Source organism: Centroberyx gerrardi, chromosome 16 (genome assembly GCF_048128805.1).
Source record: "Centroberyx gerrardi isolate f3 chromosome 16, fCenGer3.hap1.cur.20231027, whole genome shotgun sequence".
Taxonomy (NCBI): Eukaryota; Metazoa; Chordata; class Actinopteri; order Beryciformes; family Berycidae; genus Centroberyx; species Centroberyx gerrardi.
In genome coordinates, this window is record NC_136012.1 from 4444293 (window position 1) to 4464496 (window position 20204).

Genomic DNA, 20204 nt, shown 5'->3' on the forward strand with positions numbered 1-20204 from the left:
CACAGACTGAAACGAAAAAATATGAGGAGGGAGACCAACTGAAATATTTAAAGGTTTGTTTGTTTGTTACTGTTTTTCTTGTTTTTTTTCTTTTACTTGGTTATTTTCCTCTCTACTTGTGTTTTGTTTTTCTGTGCTTTCATTGTTAGCTATCACTTTTATTTTTTCATTTTCATTCGTTGTTCCTCCTTGCAGCTTGTCATTAATATGAAATTTAAAACTCTAAAAAAAAAAAAAAAACTAAAAGTAACAAATCACTTTACTTATTCCTCCCGGAGAAAAGTAATTAGTTACACTACTTGTTACATTACTTCTGCCTTACACCCTAAAACGATTGTGCTGCTTGCGTTCAAATAAATATTGTCGACTTAAGCCCACATTACCAGCAGAAGTAGTCTAAATGGTGACAGATAAAATCTTTCTTTTATAAGAACCATGGCGAGGTTTTATACATGTTTTAGCCCATTTACTACACTGCACATACACTTACATTACTACTGACCATTTTCCAAAGCATACCATACTTTTTCAGATGTCTGAATGCCTTTATCCTACCTTCCAGGCAGCCATTTGTTTCTATTCATTGTTTCCTTACAGTATGAACATTAACTTGCAGAGACTTCAATGAAGATCCGTTGATGTGCTGGAGGGAAGCTCGGACATCTGGAACTACAGGGAGTATTTACCATTTTGTTGGCTCATTCATGTGCGCTCTACCATAATTCTGATTATTTCCGACATGACTTGAAGGCAGGATAAGGGGAATCTTTCACAGATATTACGGCAATAAAGAAGTTATGTAATGTAAGTAATGGCCTATCTGTTAGATCAGTACTTGTAATGTGATTACTGAAATTGAAACACTAATGCCTTACTTCACTCCGTTAAAGGTCCCATATGGTGTAAAACAGGATTTCCCTTGTCTCTTTGATTATAAAGGATTTGGATGTGCTATCTAAACATGGTGAAAGTATCAAAAAACAGAGTATTCAAGTATTCAAAAAACAGAAACAGCCTGTTCTTGGTAAGGCTCAGAGAGATGCTGGAAAAATGGTGTAAAAATGGAGTGAGAGTGTTTTTGGTACACAAACAGCTCTGAACAGACCTCAAGACATAAAATAAAACACTGGAAAGTGTAGAATATGGGACCTTTAGAGGAAAAAGTAACATTCTTACAGTTACACTTTACAAAGTAACGACCAACACTGCCTGCTGGTGACCATACTAGACACCAGAAATATATTTGGCCAAATAGAGCAAATCTACGGTATCTCTGTTGCTGCCCACTTTGTGATTTAGGCTGATAAATCGGGTGTATTTTTGCATAAAAATCTTTCTTGGTGCAGCTTTGAGGTTGTTTCCAACATTTCAGAGTACTGTGTCTTGGTTGAGTCAGTCAGGCACGTCTGCTACTGCTACTTCTGCTGTTAAAATATATTAATGATGCAAATAATTTGCAAATTATTCCATAATCCTTGCAGCAATGTCAGAGAAAAAGTGAAATCCAGGCTTTTGTGTGTGTGTGTGTGTGTGTACATGCGTCTGTGTACACATACGTGCATATGCGTTTCCGTATGCATGCATGAGAGCGTGTGTGTGTTTGTGTGCTACAGCATGAATCAAAATGTGACAACAGTAGTTCTGTTTCTTTACCCTCCTCCTGTGATCTGTGCGTGATAAATAGTAATGAAAACTCTTCCAGTTGCGCTATAAAATTTCCCATTATTTCTCATTCCTCTTAGTACTGTTGGACTTTTTATTACCATCCAACATAGGTTTCTCCAAGGATGTTCGACTCTAAATCACTTTTACTTTGACGTTAATAATTCATGCTCCTAGGTTTCACTGAAGGAAGAAATATACACTGAAAACTGTGGCAGAACTGGCAAGGTATTTATAAAATACACACAGCAAAAGCATAGCTCATAGAAAATGTGTGATACCAACAACATATTTATTTATTTAGCTATTCACTGTATTTTACAATTCCTATCTTAAATACAGATTTAATACTATCTTAAATGTTTCTGTTTCTGTAGTGATGGGCAGCTCAACTCTTTTTGGTGAATCGTTCATTTTGACTCAGTACCTCTAAATGAATTGAACTTTCTTGTTTTTCAGGTTTTTGAGGATTTTCTTCGATTTAGCCATCTGGTCTTCATAACTTCCAGGCAACCTCCTGTGTGCCTCACGCTGTAACTGTACACCTTTTAGGCCAATAGACTGCAGTCCAACCAAAGACTACACCAAATGATTTCACCGATTAAAGGCCCATTCCACTGGAAAAGTATCAGTGAAAATGAAGAAAAATTATGTTTTTCCTCAATCTTTTTCACTTTTAAGGTGATTTGCCAACACCACAAACTGAATTCAAAGTCACACACCCACAACCTGAGAGGAGGAACTATTTAGTGCAATCATCTGGTGTAGTTCTCCTGCAGACTCTCGGCCCTCCGTGGCACATGATTGCCTACCCCTGCTTTAGGCCGCTAGAGCAAAACCACAGCCAGGTGGGGTTTAACGAGGTAGGATCACCATGGCAACTGCTCTTCCTAGTTTAATCATAACAGCCGGAATCCCAAGGACCTTTAATAATGTTTTGACTATATTCCCAACCTCCTAAAACAATGGGAGACCCGTGGTGGTATGTTCAATACCGCCCTGTGACCAAGGCTCATTTATAGTAGAATTCACAACACACTTAATGTTCCGGAACATAGATCATCACCATTGAAACAGATTTCACACTAAACATGACAGAGCCAACAAAAGTTCTTCTACACAGGGCCTACTTAATTATTAACACACACACACACACACACACACACACACACACACACACATTTCTACACACATATTCTCACACATATTTCCAATAAACCACTTGGCGGCTTATAAGTCAGTATTTTGGCAGCATGAGGTTTTAATTATTGAAGTTAAGAATGCAGACAAAGACACTCATTCCTTGTAACTGAGGAGTTTAATGCGATGGATTTGTATAAATATTCATACTGGTGATTAACCTACATTTTCCCCAAGTTAATTCTGGTGCATTCTGTGACATAGCCTATTAAGTAGCGAGATGATGCTATATTTTCTATGCAAATACATTTTTTTCCTGAAATAGCTGCAGCTATAATGAGATGGGCATATGTTTTAGCTGCTGTACAGTGTATGGTATGTGTCATGGTCCACGGATCCAACAGAGCACCGTCAAAGATATTTTATGTGAAAATGTATATTTTCATTGTGGGTTTTTCTTTTTCTGCACCATGCGCTGAACACAGCAACAGGTATTCCATTGTAAAGAGGATCTATTCTAAGTGGGAATTGTTTTTAAGTGAATAAGTGATTTACTGAATTAAGTGGATTAAGTATTCATATATCTGTGGAACATACTACTGACATATTATTGCCAGAATCCTAAGTGACATTTTCAGGAATTGAGAAACACTGGTTGATTTTCTTACTGACATTCATGTATTTTTTAATCTTTCATAATGTTGAAATTGAATTTGCACCTGTCAGTTACAGTAAATAAAAGAGAAAATTAGAGATAAACATGCAGGTTTTTACAGGGCGCTGATGCTATGTAGTTACAATACAAACAGTATGTAGACAGACAGTTCATGTTCTTTACCACAGTTTTTCTCTGAGCCATACCAATACTGACAGTTGTTTACACAGTCTTTACATCAATGACTTGGTTCCCAGGTTTCTAAATGTAAATCAGGAGCCCCAGATAAAATGTTTAAATTAAATATGTTCCACTGCCACATGAATATCATTACTGAATCCACTTGGTATTTACATAGCTCAGAAGTAATGTGAATAAATTACAGTTTTGTACCCACAGTGCAGTGGAAGGTGGCTTTGGTTCATATAATTGATGGACATTTCCTTTTTGGGGGGACTTAAGTTATCAGAATTCATGCTTTAACAGGCAGGGTGAAATGGGATCGGCCAGTCGGAACCTGTTAGTGGCACTAGACAGGAAACAGGAAATTCTTCTTAAGTGTAACTTGCAGATAAGTGTGATTTCTGAGTGTATATAGTTGGGACCTAGTCATACAAAGATGTGTGATCTTTAAGTATACTCACAGTTGCCATATCCATTAGGAATATTAGGTATAGTTTTGTTTAAGTTTTATTTTTTATTGATTCATGTTCAGGCTTCCCATCAACAGGCCTCCTCCACTGACTGAATCATCCCGTTGAGTTCTCTGAATACAGTTTTCTGAAAAATTGATCTATAATTATCTTCACATTTACTGTCAAGCTGGGGTTCAGGTGTACTGTACATCTCCCGCTGAATATCAAAGTTTCTCTTTTCCGTCTTACTCCAGCTTTGCCATTTTCTCACCCATGGAATCACAAGCACATTTACATGCATATCAATATTAATTAAGGGCGTTTCATTAACAATCTATAGTTAATTGGGGGAGTTAAGGGGGAATTGTGATTACGTACAGCCAGCATAGTCATAGGTGACATTTTGCACTACAGTCGACCAAAGTGACAGCAGCCACTCTAGCTCAACTAACCTGTAGATTAACTCATCTTTCTTTCCTTTCCTCGGAAGTCCACGACACTGTAACCACCGTTTTAGCTGCAGAATACTATGAACCTCAACCTCAACGGTACATTTTGCCCAGGGAACCTCATCGGGTGTTAAGATCACCGGGTTGGTGTTAGCATTAGTATTGGAAGAAGTAAGAAGCGGAAATATGACGTGGACCATGTGACCATGAGCGCGATGAAGTTCTGGTCTCCCAGCATGGGGTTCTAGGGTACTTCGTGCCTCTACCATGGCTCACTCCAATAGGAATTCTCAAACATTTCTTGAATTGGTGGAACAGTGTGATATGAGCAAATACACAATCCCATCTCGAAGCCTACATCTGCAGGGCTGAAAGTCTGGTTTTCCAATCAGAAATTGGCTTGAAATGATCATTTAAAAAGAACAGCTGTTGATGTTAAAGGCCTCGTATCCCCTAGCACAGCTGTCCGTATGTAATGACCTCCTTGGATTCCCCACACTACTAGTTCACTGCTGATCAGACTCCTCACATCGGCAACATTTGTTCTGGTTTGAAGGGGATCTGGCAGGAAGACTTGTTGTATTAATTAGCTTGGCTTGTATGGCAGAAAATACAGACAGACACGCCAACTCACACATATATATAGACAGGCATAAACACACTGTTGGTGGTGTCAATTTGTCTTGCTCTTCTACGAAGTGGTCAAAGGTGAGCACACAGATCTCTCTCTCTCTCTCTCTCTCTCTCTCTCTCTCTCAACTCGGCTTGTTTCCTCACTTTCTCTTTCCTTCCATTCTTCCCCCCTCATCTGATTCTCATAACCTCTTTAACTTTCTCTCATCAGACTTTCTCTCTATCGCTCTCTCTTTCAAAGGTCTAATTGAACGTTCAACAATCTGGGACATTTTCATATTAAGTCAGTGACTGATATTACATAAGTGATTCAACCTATAGCCATTTCGTAAAGGCTTTTATATTTTAAGAGCGCCACCTACAGAAACTCAGACTACATCAACAGAAAATCTAAAGGAAAAAGACGTCACAGTACTGGACACACTGTTTGATTGACAGCTGATCTCTGGGAAGAGCAGAGCAGAAACACCACAGATGTTACCAAGAAAATAAAAAAAACACTAACTTCTGTCTCTCTCTCTCTCTCTCTCTCTCTCTCTCTCTCTCTTTCTGTCTTTCTTTCTTGCACCCTCATTCCCTCTTCCACACACTGGATATCTCATTTTTTCTTTTTTTTAATCCAATTCAAATCTGCTTTATTGGCATGACAGAGAAAGGATCTATGTTGCCAAAGCATTTGCAAAGGATAATCATCATCATTATCTATCCACCTATCTTCCTCTTACGCTCCGTTGCTCACTTTCTCACTCTCTCTATCACTATCGCTCTCTGCCCTTTCTCTCATCCCTCTTTACTATCCCACTTTCTTTCTCCCCCTCCCCCCTCTCTCTCTCTCCATCATTCATCTCTTTCCGAGTTTCATCAGTCTCTCTCTCGTTGGTCTGCCGCACAACGCAACGCAAGCAATGACAGAGAAGGAAGTGCTTTGATGCATGACTGTGACAACTGGTCTGAGCAAGTAATCATCTATAGGGGACACACACACACACACACACACACACGTTAGCAACCCACAAGGCGATCACTAAAGCGTGTACACACACAGACACGCACACACGACTCACAACAGGTGGGAATGCTAATGAGCTGCCACATCATGCTCAAACAAGTGGGCTTGCGCAAACACACACACACACACACACACACACACTGATCGCAGTGGGCAACGAATTCTTAACACTGTACCTTACATACCCACACTTGCACATATACACACACATACACACACACACACATACATCTGTTCACAGCAGGATACCACTTTACACTCCCCTGGATGCTCAGTTTCAAAGATTACACATACAGACACACTCACACACACATACTGTATATACACACACATACACACACACACAGTGCTCACAGCAGTTTGCCACTTTACTTTCAGCTCCCCTGGACACATTCATGCTTTGTAATCACATACACACATACACACACAAATACACACAGGCACACACACTCCACTTGACTCCATGCTTTCAAAGGTAGGAAGTGATTTATTAATGCATTTCTGAGATAAATAGCGTACATTTGCATTCCATATGGTGTTGGATAAAATTCGCATAGCATTCCCATTAAGGCTGAATTACTTTAAAGGGAAATTCCACCCTAAAACAGACTTCACAGTGACACATTCTCATTCATTATACTGCATATGGAAAATCTCCAGATTCTCTCTTGATTATATCAACGATTAAAATCTCAGTTTTCTGTTTTCAAACTCTTGGAGAGAGTAATCAGTTTTAAACTCAAATGAATTGTGAAAGTGACTTTTGGTTTAGGGTGTATTTTCCCTTCAGGAAGTCCAATCGAAGGTGAGTGAAATGCTATTGATCTCTGCTCTATTCATGCTTTATTCTATTTGATGGTTTGGTGTTATGTAACTACATCCATTCTTCATGCTGGCGTCTCTCACTGTGTGTGGGTGTGTCGTGTCCAAAATTAACTTTTTGGCTCACCTTCCATGGGCTGGTAACTGGAGAGAAAAAAAAAATTACTGGCCAAAATAATTCATATTTACAATTTAAAATAAATTAAACAAAAATGCATACAACTATGTTTTCAATGCTATTTTGTGTATAGAATGAGGTACTGTGTGTTAATTTAAAACTTTCTCACTCACTTGTACACTGGATCAAGTTTGTAATTCATTGTGAAGTGCAACAGAACTCTCTCTCTCACACACACACATACACACACAGTTGATTGCGCAAAACAAGTATCCCAACCACACAACATGAGCCACACTTTTTTTTATTATCCATGATATCAAGCAAGCTGAAGCTGACCAGATGTGAGAACTTATTCCTTTCACTTCTTCCTTCCTTCCTTCCTTCCTCTTTCCCTCCCTCCCTCCACATGGGTGTGTTATTTGTGTGTCTTTGACTGCATGAGTGTGTCTTTATGGGAGGCAATGCCTGGCGGCGAAGCATCACTTTGAAAACAAATCAGACCCGCTGTCAATCAGCTCACCTGTAAAAAGCGAGACAGCTCTCTTCACATGCTTATCCAAACTTAATTGCATATCAGAAATGACTCCTCGGTCTTCATGGCTGGCTTAACAGTAATAGACAGACTACCTAGATTCAGGGAAGGCACTCTAGGGGAGCTGGGCAATTCAAATGATTTGATCCATCTTACAAAGCAATTAAACAATAAGTGGACACATTCAGGGGGTGGAAAACATAACAGACATCAAACAACCTATGAATATCAAGCAGCTAATAAGGAGTAGGGCCACCCTATGCCTTCAGAACAGCTTCGGTCCTCCTTGTACTGCCGTCATCAAGTCCTGAACTGTGTGTAGTGGGATATTGGAGCTTTCTTCTACAAGGAAAGCCTCCAGTTCTTTGAGGGATGAAGGAGGTGAAAATCTATTTCCCATAAAGCTTCAATGATATTTCGATCCGGTGATTGGAGAGGCCATGGAGGGAGACGTCCTGATATTCATGAAACCACTCTCATCTTCAAATATGGGAACATAATCAGGGGACAAATTCCATGTCCATTATATAACCATGCAGAGCAATCATCAGACCTCTTGACCCACATGATGGCTGCCCATACCATTACAGATCCATCACCATGTTTTGCAGTTGGCAACAGACATTGTGAGTTGAAGGCTTCCTGTGGCTTAAACCCATCCAGACCCATTGAGTTATTTCAAGGTTAAAGTCGTTTTTCATCTTTTGTGTTTTTTTATTTTGTTCACCCCCTGTAGAATCCTCTACTATAAGGGCATGTGCTGCTCTTTAATGCCACTGCATACGTGTTCTTTGAATCAAAGCACCGAAGGCCTTATGCCAGGTTTGGCTTTCAGATACATCATCCACTTTTCCACATTTCATCTCAATAGCTTAAACTAGGAGCACCAGCTGCCATGGTAAACCTACCTCATTAAAGCACAGCTGGCTGTGGTGTAATACCAGTGGCCTGAAGGATAAGGCCGAGGATTGTGGGTTCAAATCCCATCTGGAATTATTGGCAGCAGAGTTCTCTTATGGAGAACCAACCCTCTTCAATAGTAATCCCAGCCACCCTCTTCATTGGCAGTACGCTTGACACCTGTGGACTTGGGGCTTTGTGTGTTCTTGTTTGATGGATCATGGACTGGAAGACTGATCCTATCCCTTTTGAGATAATGCTAGTCGCCTACTATCACTCAACATAGTGTATGCTAAATTGTTAGCATTGAGCCTATTATCACTTAATACAGTGTAAGCTAAAGTGTTAGCCTGGAGCACCAGAGATGCGGGATATTAATGAATAAGTTGACCAACAGGCCTTATCTTATGTAATTTACCACCAAAACCTTTAAACCTGCTTATATCAACTATTTTTTGGGGGGATAAATGATGAATCAGCTGTTGACCACTGAATCCATATATTCCTATTTTGTTACATGCTTAATAAGGAGCCACTTTCTTTTCAAACCTCTGTTCTCCCCATCATTGTTCTCTTTTCCTTTCCTTTCTCCTTCCTCTCTCCATTGCCAGTTTTCATTTTAATGAACTGTATAATGAAGTTTCGTGGCCTTGTGCCATATAAGAGGTAAGTGGTGGGGGGGTGGACCACTTCACAACGGGTCAAGGACGTAGACCCTACGATTTAAATTGGAACCAGGAGGCAGAATGCCTCAAGGTGCCAGAAATACAGTCGTGACTGGGCAACGTAATGTAGAAACACATCTCTTCAGTGGATAAGAGAGGGAGGAAGGGAAGATGGCAAAGGGATAAAAAGAAATAGAGAGAGGGAGAGAGATAAAGACAGAGTTAGAGTGAGGGGTAAGTAGAGAAGGGCATATAGTGGCCTATATAATAAAAGCTCAATGCAATGACTAGTTAAAGCAATGACAGCAACAAAATAGACCAGCTTTAGCCCACTACTTCTCTAATGCTCCAGTGCTTGAAAACAAGATTTTGCCTTAAGGTGTTTTGTTTTTTTATTTTGCCTCCATCTTTGTTGCTCAGCGCTCATTGCTGTGGTGTTTCTGCATTGCTTTCCCAGAGATCATCTGTCAATCAACCAGTGTGTCCAGTACTGTGACGTCTTTTTCCTTGGATTTTCTGTTGATGAAGTTTAAGTTTCTTTATTACAAACACCAACGAGAACATAAAATGCATCACGTTCTGTGCGCCAAAGGATTTTTCCTGGTAAAGACCAAATGTAAAAGCTTTCATGAACTGGGTCGTTTAGTTATATGAAAATGTCAATGTCCAAGTGGAATCTGCGAAGACAGAAGCAGTGAGAGATTTCCCTGTGCCCACCAACCTCAAAGCTCTTCAAAGACTTCTGGGCATGGCCGGTTGGTACCATCGTTTTGTGCCAAACTTCTCACAAACAGCTGAGCCACTCAAAGCCTTGAAGAGGAAGGGGGTGGGATTCAGTTGGTCTCCACGGTTTGAAGCAGCTTTTGAGACTCTTAAAGAACATCTGGTGACCTCCCATCTTGGGTCACCCCAAGTTTAGTCTTCCTTTCCTGATCTACACTGATGCCAGTGAAGTGAGTTTAGTTTAGTCCTCGCTTTTGCCAGCTGGAGCCTTAATTCCGCTGAGAGGAATTACTCTGCCACCGAACTGGAGTGTTTGGCTGTGATCTGGGCCCTGGAGAAGTGGAGAGTTTATCTCAAAGGACAACTCTTCACAGTGGTCACAGATCACTCTTCGCTTATGTGGGAGACCACTAAGCCCAGCACATGACTCATGAGGTGAGCCCTACGGCTGCAGGAGTTCATTTTCACAGTTGAGTACCGCAAGGGTATATACAATACAGTTCCCAATGCCCTATCCACAACCCTGTCTGATAGAGACTGCCTTACTCAACCCATCTGTGCCACCATGACATCTATCAAGCCAGACTCCCCTGAAGACCTCCTAGTGTTTATTCAAGCAGTGTGGGACAACAGCAGGTCCCCGAATGCCAAGCTCTCTACCAGGACATCCTGGTCACAGTGAATTCTACCTCTGGCAATTCTGGAAGATCTGATCTACAGGACTGTGTGACCTTGTACCAACTATACATACCTGATGCTTTGAGACTTCTCCAGCTGTTCCATCAAGAACCCCTTGCTGGCCATCTTGGGAGATATAAGACCTACAAGAGAATGCAGAGCCTTGTCTATTGGCCCAGGCTGAGCATGGATGTGAAGAAGCAGATCAGGAGTTGTGTGCCAACAGTACAAACCTGAAAGCTGGAAGCTTGCTGGAAAGTTGCACAGACCTTGGTGAATCGTCCCTTGAAATGCTGGGAATGGATTTGATGGGCCCTTTCCCGATAAGCACCAACAGGAATGTGTACACTGCATGGCCAAAAGTATGCGGACACCCCTTCTAATTAGTGGATTTGGCTATTTCAGCCACACCCATTGCTGACAGGTATATGAAATCAAGCACACAGCCATGCAATCTCCATAGACAAACCACAGAGCAGCACTAGCAATCTCACTGTGTGTTATGTTGACATACAAACTGCACCAGTGTTTCTACTGACCTGAGGGTGAGTAGATAATGACCAACTTTTCATTTTTGGAGATTGGTTTGTGTTCATTATTCCTGATATACAAATATTGAAAAGATGCACACTGTTATATCAATCGCCTATCGGCTAAAAAAGATTATATTTGTGTTTTGATACACCTGTTGTACGCTCTGACTGAGACTAAGCCTTCACTTCTACTTTCCCAGGCCTTGTCCTGACTAGCACCCCAAAAAAGTCAAACTAGACAAACACAAGGTTTGACAGTTAATCACTTTGAAGCCCCTGTAATCTAAGTAACAGAGACCTTTCGTAAATACAAAGTAAATTGAAAGCAGGTGGGTGCAAAACCAGGATGGCATTTCTGATGTTGTGTTAATGTATGACAGTATGACAGTGTCATTTCAGTGTGTGTCTGTGTTTAGGAGGGAAGGGGCAGGGGCCTTTACTTGATAAATAGCAAATGTCAGATGAGCCAATGGAGGTTGAGGTTGATCTTTCATCACATGGTAAATATTATATGCCCCATATCCATGTTAATCCATGTCAGTCTATTAACCCCCCCCCCACAAACACACACACACACACCCATCACCACACACACACACACACACACACACACACACAGACGTCCAGCACAGTGGAGTCTCTCTCTCTCTCTCTCTCTCTCTCTCTCTCTCATACACACACACACTCACATACACACGCTTTAGTGTCGGCACTTTGCATACAATATCAGGTAGAAAAGAGACAGAGCAAACACAGATAAGGGCTCAGATTATAAAAGACAAACAGTCAAACACTATGACAACTACAGTAGCTGTCAGTGTAGTTTAATTAAAGGAGATCTACTATAATCATATAAAAACAAATGAAAAAAAAAATCTTGCTACTTCTTCTGATGTTAAAGAAATGGCTGTAAAACTAGGTATTTAGTCCCAAGTGGAAAAATGGACCAACGTCTACTACACTGCTGTCACTGTCACCTGCACCTTTGGTCAAATGGTCCAGAACGCTGCTGCAAGGCTGTTGACCAGGTCCAGCAGGACGTCTCACATCACTCCCATCTTAGCTTCCTTACATTGGCTTCCCATCAAGTTTAGGATTCAATTTAAGGTTCTTGTAATCACATATAGAGCCCTGCATGGTCAGGCACCTGTGTACATCTGCGACCTACTCCATCCCTACATTACCAGCAGGTCACTTAGGTCTTCTGACCAGGGCTTACTGGTCGTCCCTCGCTCCAGACTCAAAACAAAAGGTGATCGAGCCTTTGAAATTGTAGCACCTAAACTATGGAACGCTCTTCCACTGGACTTAAGATCTGCGGTCTCTGTTGACACTTTTAAAAAGCAGCTGAAGACTCATCTGTTCAGACTGGCCTTTGTCTAGCCTCTTGTGTCTGTATTTCTGTGTGTTTTTTTATGTCCTTTGTTTTTATGTTTTATTGTTTCTTACTATTTGATGGTCTTATTTTAACTATTTTACTCCTGTGAAGCACTTTGTGACTTAGGGTTAGGGTTAAAGAACAGGTCCCCATTGACTTCAATTGTTTTGGAGAAGGCTGCTACAAAGTTGTGCTGGCAAACCTCCCTGTGTGTTATATGGACTAACAAATTTCACCTGTGTTTCATTTGGCATGAGGGTGAGTAGATGATGACAGAATTTTCATTTTTGGGTGAACTATTCTCAGTCAGTGATTCTCAACCCTTTTTCATATCATGGACCCCTAATTTAGTACACATTAGGGCCATGGACCCCCGTTTGATGAGATTTTCGGACCCAAATCTACATTCTCTGATTGTTTTAACTTCTTGTAAATGAAATAATGCTAAAGTTTAACAATTCATCAGTTTGCTGGGGACCCTCTGGAACCCCCTCAAGGACACCTGGTGGTCCCCGGACCCCATGTTGAGAACCACTGCCTTAAGCTATATGGACAAACTTCAGGCCAACTCTACAGCAAAGTTTATAGGTACGACCTTCCAAGAGAACATGCAGTGGACGTGGAAAATGCATCAATCATATATTTCACGTCTGTTTGAATATGCAATGCCTGCCTGGTGTAACGTAGTGAAAGCACAACTGCAAAGCTCCAGGTTCCTCCAGACTTCCTAAATATACAAGTTCTAAATACATCCACCAAACTCTCTGGCCTGATGACACTGGAGGAAAGAATTGCCATAGGAAAAAAAGTTCCTTCACAGAGCTGAGATGAATCCATCAACTGCAACCAGCCATAGAGGAGGAAAAAACAGATAAAAACAGATCAACCTAGATATCTCTCCAGCACTCTCCTGTCTGTGCTGCTGAAATATAGATGCTTAAATTTGATGACACAATGATTTTTTTTTAAGGAAACAGATTTTATGGTCTAAAGAATATTTTACAACATTTTTAATCATGAGGCAATTCTGCAGCATTGTGTTTTATTGTTTGCCATTGTCTAGCTTTATTCGTTTTTTCTCTTTAAACTACTTTTGATATTGAAGTTGACCAGCTTTTATCCTTTTTTATCCGTTTCTGTTTTCAATATCAATAAAGTTGACTTTAAAATGCTTTTTGATGGAAGAGTCTCCCACTGTGAGCAAGGTGAGCGGCCGAGTATAGGCTGACGGCGAATGTGACAACCTCCTTTATCCCTGGATCCACTTCACTAGGAAAAGAGGGACCGAAGAGGACTGCCAGTCTTGAGCTGTCCCCCTGCAGGAACCAAGTATTCTGTCTGTCCTGAAGCCTCTCAGATGAGTGGCAAATCGTCTAGTCTAGTGGTTTTTGTTTTTATTTTTTGGACATCTTATGACCTGGATGACTGAAATGAATCTACACAGAGACATCTCTAAAGTTTGCTTAAAATTTTCTTGTCAGTCAGATGGAAACACAGCTATTATCTCTCATCAGAGTACAATAACAGAGAGACGGGGAGCGATGATCCACTCCTACTCGCCTTGACATCTGTGCGAGTCTGTGAAATTATATAAAGAGAGCCTGTGTGCCTGTTTAGATTCCAGGGTGACAAAAATACCACTTGTAAAGTTCTCCCTGACACTTTGAGAGTGCGCCGCCTTTGTTGAGGAGTCAGTCCCTTTAGTCGGGTGCTTTCACTGTTAAAATAGCTCCGGTGCAATAAAACAGACATTTAATCTGCGGGGGAAAAAAGGCCTCATTGTTTGCCGGTGTCGTCTTCTCTGTTATTTGCTCAGAAAAAGCATCAACACTCTGACATAAGCCTCTTTTGGTGTATGAGAGAATGAGACAGATAGAATCAGTGTCTATGACAGAGAGAGAGAAAGAAGGGAAAGCAAAGAGAGAGAGGTAGATAGAGACAGTGAGAGTGGAAAAAATAGAGGGAATAAGCGAGAGAATTGAGCCAGAGAGCTGACAGCTGGCTCTTGTCCAGAGAATAGCCTAAACCATCCCAAAGGAAATGCAAAGTTTGCATCTGCTGTGTGTGTGTGTGTGTGTGTGTGTACACATATTTTCGTGTTGAATTGTGAGCTTAGTGTCAATCCCTTGTCACATTAGGGATCCTGTTTAACAATGTGACTACTGCCTGTATGTGTGGCACATAAACATTCATATTCTGTAACGCACACTTTCTCACACACACACACACACACAAACACACACACTCCTGCTGTACGCTGTCAGGATCAGTCCTCTGTCCTCTACTGATACAAAAGCCTGTGTTTCAATTTCCTGTTGTCAAATTTATTTAGCAACTCATAATATTTCTTACCAGATTTACCCCTGTAGCAACCGATACTGTAATTAATACCAGAGTAATCATTTGTGAAAACATAATAAAAAATCTCCCTCTAAAAGGGACGAAAATGGAATAAAACCTGTTAATATAATAATGTAATTACATCTTCAGACTGCTATTGTGATAAAGAAATGTTACATCCTTTATAATGTAATAATTGTCAGTTAATGTAATATTACATTATCAGGAAAAGAAAATACAATATCACGTTTATTACATTTTGGATTCATTTAGAGGGACATTTTATTACATTTGGAAGTATTACATTATCCAGCAATTACATGGCTATGTTGAGTTCTCAATTCTGATTGGCCAGTGAACGCATTCTAAGGTCAGTTATTTCTGAATAACAGACTGCTGTTTCACATCTAGTCATGTCAGTCTGGTAGATTTTGTTGATTTCTAGCCATGGATGCTAGCTACAGACGTTTCTATGGTTACAGTTCTGCAACAGTGTAGCCATGGATGCTAGCTACAGACGTTTCTATGGTTACAGTTCTGCAACAGTGTAGCCATGGAAGCTAGCTACAGACGTTTCTATGGTTACAGTTCTGCAACAGTGTAGCCATGGAAGCTAGCTACAGACGTTTCTATGGTTACAGTTCTGCTACAGTGTAGCCATGGATGCTAGCTACAGACGTTTCTATGGTTACAGTTCTGCTACAGTGTAGCCATGGATGCTAGCTACAGACGTTTCTATGGTTACAGTTCTGCAACAGTGTAGCCATGGATGTTGGCAACAGATGTTTCTATGGTTGCAGTCCTGCTGTAGTAAGTATTTTTTGGCAGAAGCTTGTACATTACTTTAGCTTGTAATACAATCACTTTAATTCAATATTATGTGTCAAATGATTGTCATTGGTGAGTAGCCATACATCAGGGTCTTATTTTGCGATAATGACTGTCTCGCTGTAGCCTACATTAACCCTCACTTATTACATATTAGCTGCTCCAAACCCCCAAAGCTGTTTTAGAAGTCATGAATACGACAGACTAAAGACAGCGCCCACGCAACCAAAACCAAAGTTGAATAGCCCAAGTGAAAAGGTGCCACTCTTGCTCACATTATAAAAATATATTTATTTAATCCATAAAGGTAAAAACATTGACATTTCCGAACACAAAGGCCTTCATCAGACTGTAAAATGTGGTTAGACTCGAAAGGCTATATTCTCTAGTTAAGGTTAATTAGAGATAGCTTAGAGTGATTTCCTCTGAAGGAGATCAGTAAGACATAATAGAATGCATACCAAAAACATTCAAGAAATTGCTAATGTTCAGCAGTCATGACTAAGCCATGGGATATTAATTTGCCTCAGAGCCTAAATACATAATGTGGAGTATTCAAAACTACAGTATATTATTCTTCCTGTGTGATGCAATTGCTGGTGTAAAGGCAGTGATATGTATCCGCTATTCCTATTTTTATTTACATTTTGACCAGAGTTCCTTCTTGGTTTATCTCAACCAATGAGATTATTTCTGCCTCCAGAGCAGCTTTGTCCTCGAGAAATATTTGTAGAACTAAAACTCCAGTCTGCACTCCAAGGTACGCTATGTTTACCCTCTCCTCAGATAACAGGATGGTGACTGATGATGTGTCATGCCTGTCACTCCAGATGCCATAATACATGGTTAACATTTGAAGGTTTCATTTCAAAATGACATATATCGATTTTGGTAAACAAGTTCTAATGGTCATTGTTCAAGATTTTAAGCATGAATATACACATATTCCCTAAAAAAAAAAAAAAAAAAAAAGATATTCTCTAGATAAAGGTCTTAAGATATCTAAATACCTATGTGAGTATTAGGCCTACTTTTAAACCACCAAATATTTCAAAATGATGGGTATCCTGTTTTCTAATGAAACTCTATTTGGAGGCAATTTAGACGGGCAATAGTACTTTTTCATAATAGTTTGGCTTTTTTGCTTTGTTTCTTATATCTCCTTCAAATCCTAATTTGTCATTCAAAAGGGTAAATACATGGGCAACACTTGCAATGAGGATAAGCAATAGTATTTTTTCTATCAATTTGGTGCCACCTGCCAACAACCTTCATCCGTATTCAGGCCAATGTTATTCATCCATCTTTATAAAGTAACATATCAACAGATCTGTCTGACTGGACTGCCTTTTCAAACTTTCTCATGCTGTGGAACCCCCAGATAGATCATCAGTCAGCCAAGGACGTCCCTAACCACTGAGAGCATTACAAACAAACATTACTCTGAACCGAGTTAAATGAGCGAAATTAAACTTCTTCTTTATTCTTTACTGGGGAGCCCTTGGACCCCTCTTGAAGACTACTGTGGGACCCCCAGTTTGACAGCTAATGCCATAGATTGCCGCTGATGTTTACTCTCTTGCCTGCACTCAGCAGAAGCAAATAATAAGCACCTCACGCTTTAAATTCACGCTGACACCTTGCCCTTCACCACTGCTAATTCATTAACTTTCTCCCTGATCTCTCAACGGGAACCCTAGCAATTTAGCCCAGGCTCATTTTTCCCACTAAGCTCAACAGGGAGATGAATCTAGCAAATTAGCACTGATTAAAGACACATTAGAAATATCAAGTAAGTTGGCAGTTGGGTGATTGTCTCTTTGAGGATGAAATGTCTCCATCCACAGGATAAGAGCGGGGAAGTGAATGGTTGGAAGTGTTATCCATCAACCATGGCTGTCTTGTTCCAACATGTGAGAGAATGGGTAAATTATATTCCAAAGGAGTCTTCTCTCAGCCCTACCTGTTCCCTAGGGCACTCTGTGGTGCACCGAGTCAATTTTTCACATTTTGGTGCCTGTGAAGTGGTCATGCTCTTCTTCTAGGGATGGGACGATATATCGAAATGCAATATATCGCGATACAACAATGTGACAATACGTATCGTGGGGCAGAAAAATGAATGGGGGGCCCCAGTGAGGCAAAAACAAATGTGAGTTTCCATTCTTTCCCTGGAGAGAAGAAAACAGTTATGTTTTGAGAGTAATCTTTTTCTTAAATCTTTTGGAAGTGTATTGTTGCTTATTCTCCTTAGTCATTTAACAGGATTTAAAATGAATACATTTTAAATGAATTGCATGGAATTAAAATTGCATTAGCATCTCTAAACTATTCAGTCTCTTCTCTGCCACAGCTGATTGAAAGTTTTCTGCTACACTTTATTTTTTTTCATTTACAAAAAGCTACCCAATTAGAGAGCAGAATGTAAGAATGACATATGATGATGATGATGATGATAATTTCATTATCTTCACTGTTATCTTGTTTTACTTTCTCCACTGTTATCTCTCCACCTACGGAATAAATCCTGTACTAAATCAAACATAAATATCTCCAAAAAACTTGATTTGATGATATTTGTCGCTTAATTGTGATTGGTCAGTTGTGTCATTTGGGCGGGGCTACAGTGTGTTTAATGGGATGTTTTTGCAGTTTGATTATACTTGCGTTTTTGTGTATTCTATATTTGAGCCTTTGAATGAATGAATGAAGCTCGCGTTTCTATAGCATTTTTCTACCTCAGTACTCTTATTCATACAGTGTCTGATGTCTTTTGCCTCCTCCACCACCAATGTGCCGCACCCACCTGAATGACACAACAGCTGCCAGTGTGCACCACAACACTCACCACATAATGGATGATTAGGTGGCCTCAATGACACTGACCCTCAAGCGTATTGGGTGTCAGACTACTACAGAATTATTATCTCTTTGTCACCTGCGTACATTTAAGCTATGGTATGTTTTATATGGGCTTCATTGATGTCCCCATAGTGATCTTGTTTCCTTTTGAAGGGTTTCATTCCAAAATGAGATATCCACCAAAAAGTCACACCTACTCCTTCAGAATGACTGAAAGCACAAAATCAGAACTAATGATGGTACTTTTTAAGTTGTTTGTTTACAAAATGATAACACTTTAATATACTGGATGCTCTACATTTTAGAGCTATTGAATGATGAATGATCTTCCAAAATGGATGTTGATGTTATAGTTTGTTATTTTCACCTCCATGACTCACCTGCTTGTGTCTTCACCACTATTGCCAAGGCCAGTTATGAGGGCAATTCACCAATTACAATTTAGCGTTGACTATGCAGAAAGGTTATACATTATCCAGAATATAGGCTATAACAGACAAAAGAAAAAGTAATAATCCCAAATCCCAAGTCCTTCTCTGTTTTGATTGAACAGGGTATACAGCATTGTACAAATGGGAAAAAAAGGACATTTTCCAAAGATAATGTTTTCTTTTTCAGTCCCAATTGCCTAGCTGGTAAAAGCATGCTGTAACCCCCATGGATGTATCCATACAATTACAGCTGAAGTACGCAGACAGGCTTTTAGACATGGGATTAAATGGGATTTATGCAGTAAAATTCACACTGTGGCCTTATATAACAAAGCTTCTGCTGTGTGCATAGTTTTGCAGAAGTCTTTGCATATAAAAATCAGTCTCGGGAATAAAGTATAACTTCAAAGTGAGAAGTTGATGAAGAACCCATAAACTAAAACATTTCCAATAACCCTCTCAAGCCCAGACCCATTTTACTTGTATGTGCACATTTAAGGAACAGATTCACTTGGTTCAAGAATTGATTCTTGTTCATCCTCAAGTATTTCCAACATCCAAGAGGGGTCAGAGAGGTTCTTTCCACTGCTGAGAGACACAGACACTCCCTAGATGGGCAGTCATTGTAATGTCTCTGTATTTATCTGTGTGTTTTCTGATAATGTGTTTGGCCAAGTTCTTCTGAATTAGTGAACTCACAGTTAGTTTTCTTTGTGGAGGCGTGGCAAAGAAAATTCAGCACTTCTGAAGGACAATGGAGAAGGTGCAGCAGTAGTGGGGGAAGCTGGCGTCTCGTCTGCAGCTCTTTGGCGTCACTGCAGGTGTGCTGTCATGTTTTTCCTCCAAATGATTGTCTGGCGACACAGAGGACAGTGATAATGACTGTGTTCCCTGCAGTTTAAATTGCACCTGCAAATTCTTTTGTCTAAAAGGAGGAGACGGACGTGAATGAAAATATCTGTTTTTGAATTGATGGGTGTGATAGAACCAGCTACAAACATTCTAAAACATTAACATTACTTTGAAAACATTTTTCATATGTACATCAGTATGTCACTGTTTTGACAGCATCTCACTACAACAGGTGCAGGTGAATGATGCATTTGTTATAAGAACATAATCCAATAATGTACACCCCAATTTGCACTGCAACTAAAGTTATATTAGAAACAAAAAAAACTATGCATTTAAAAAAAAAAAGCACAGTT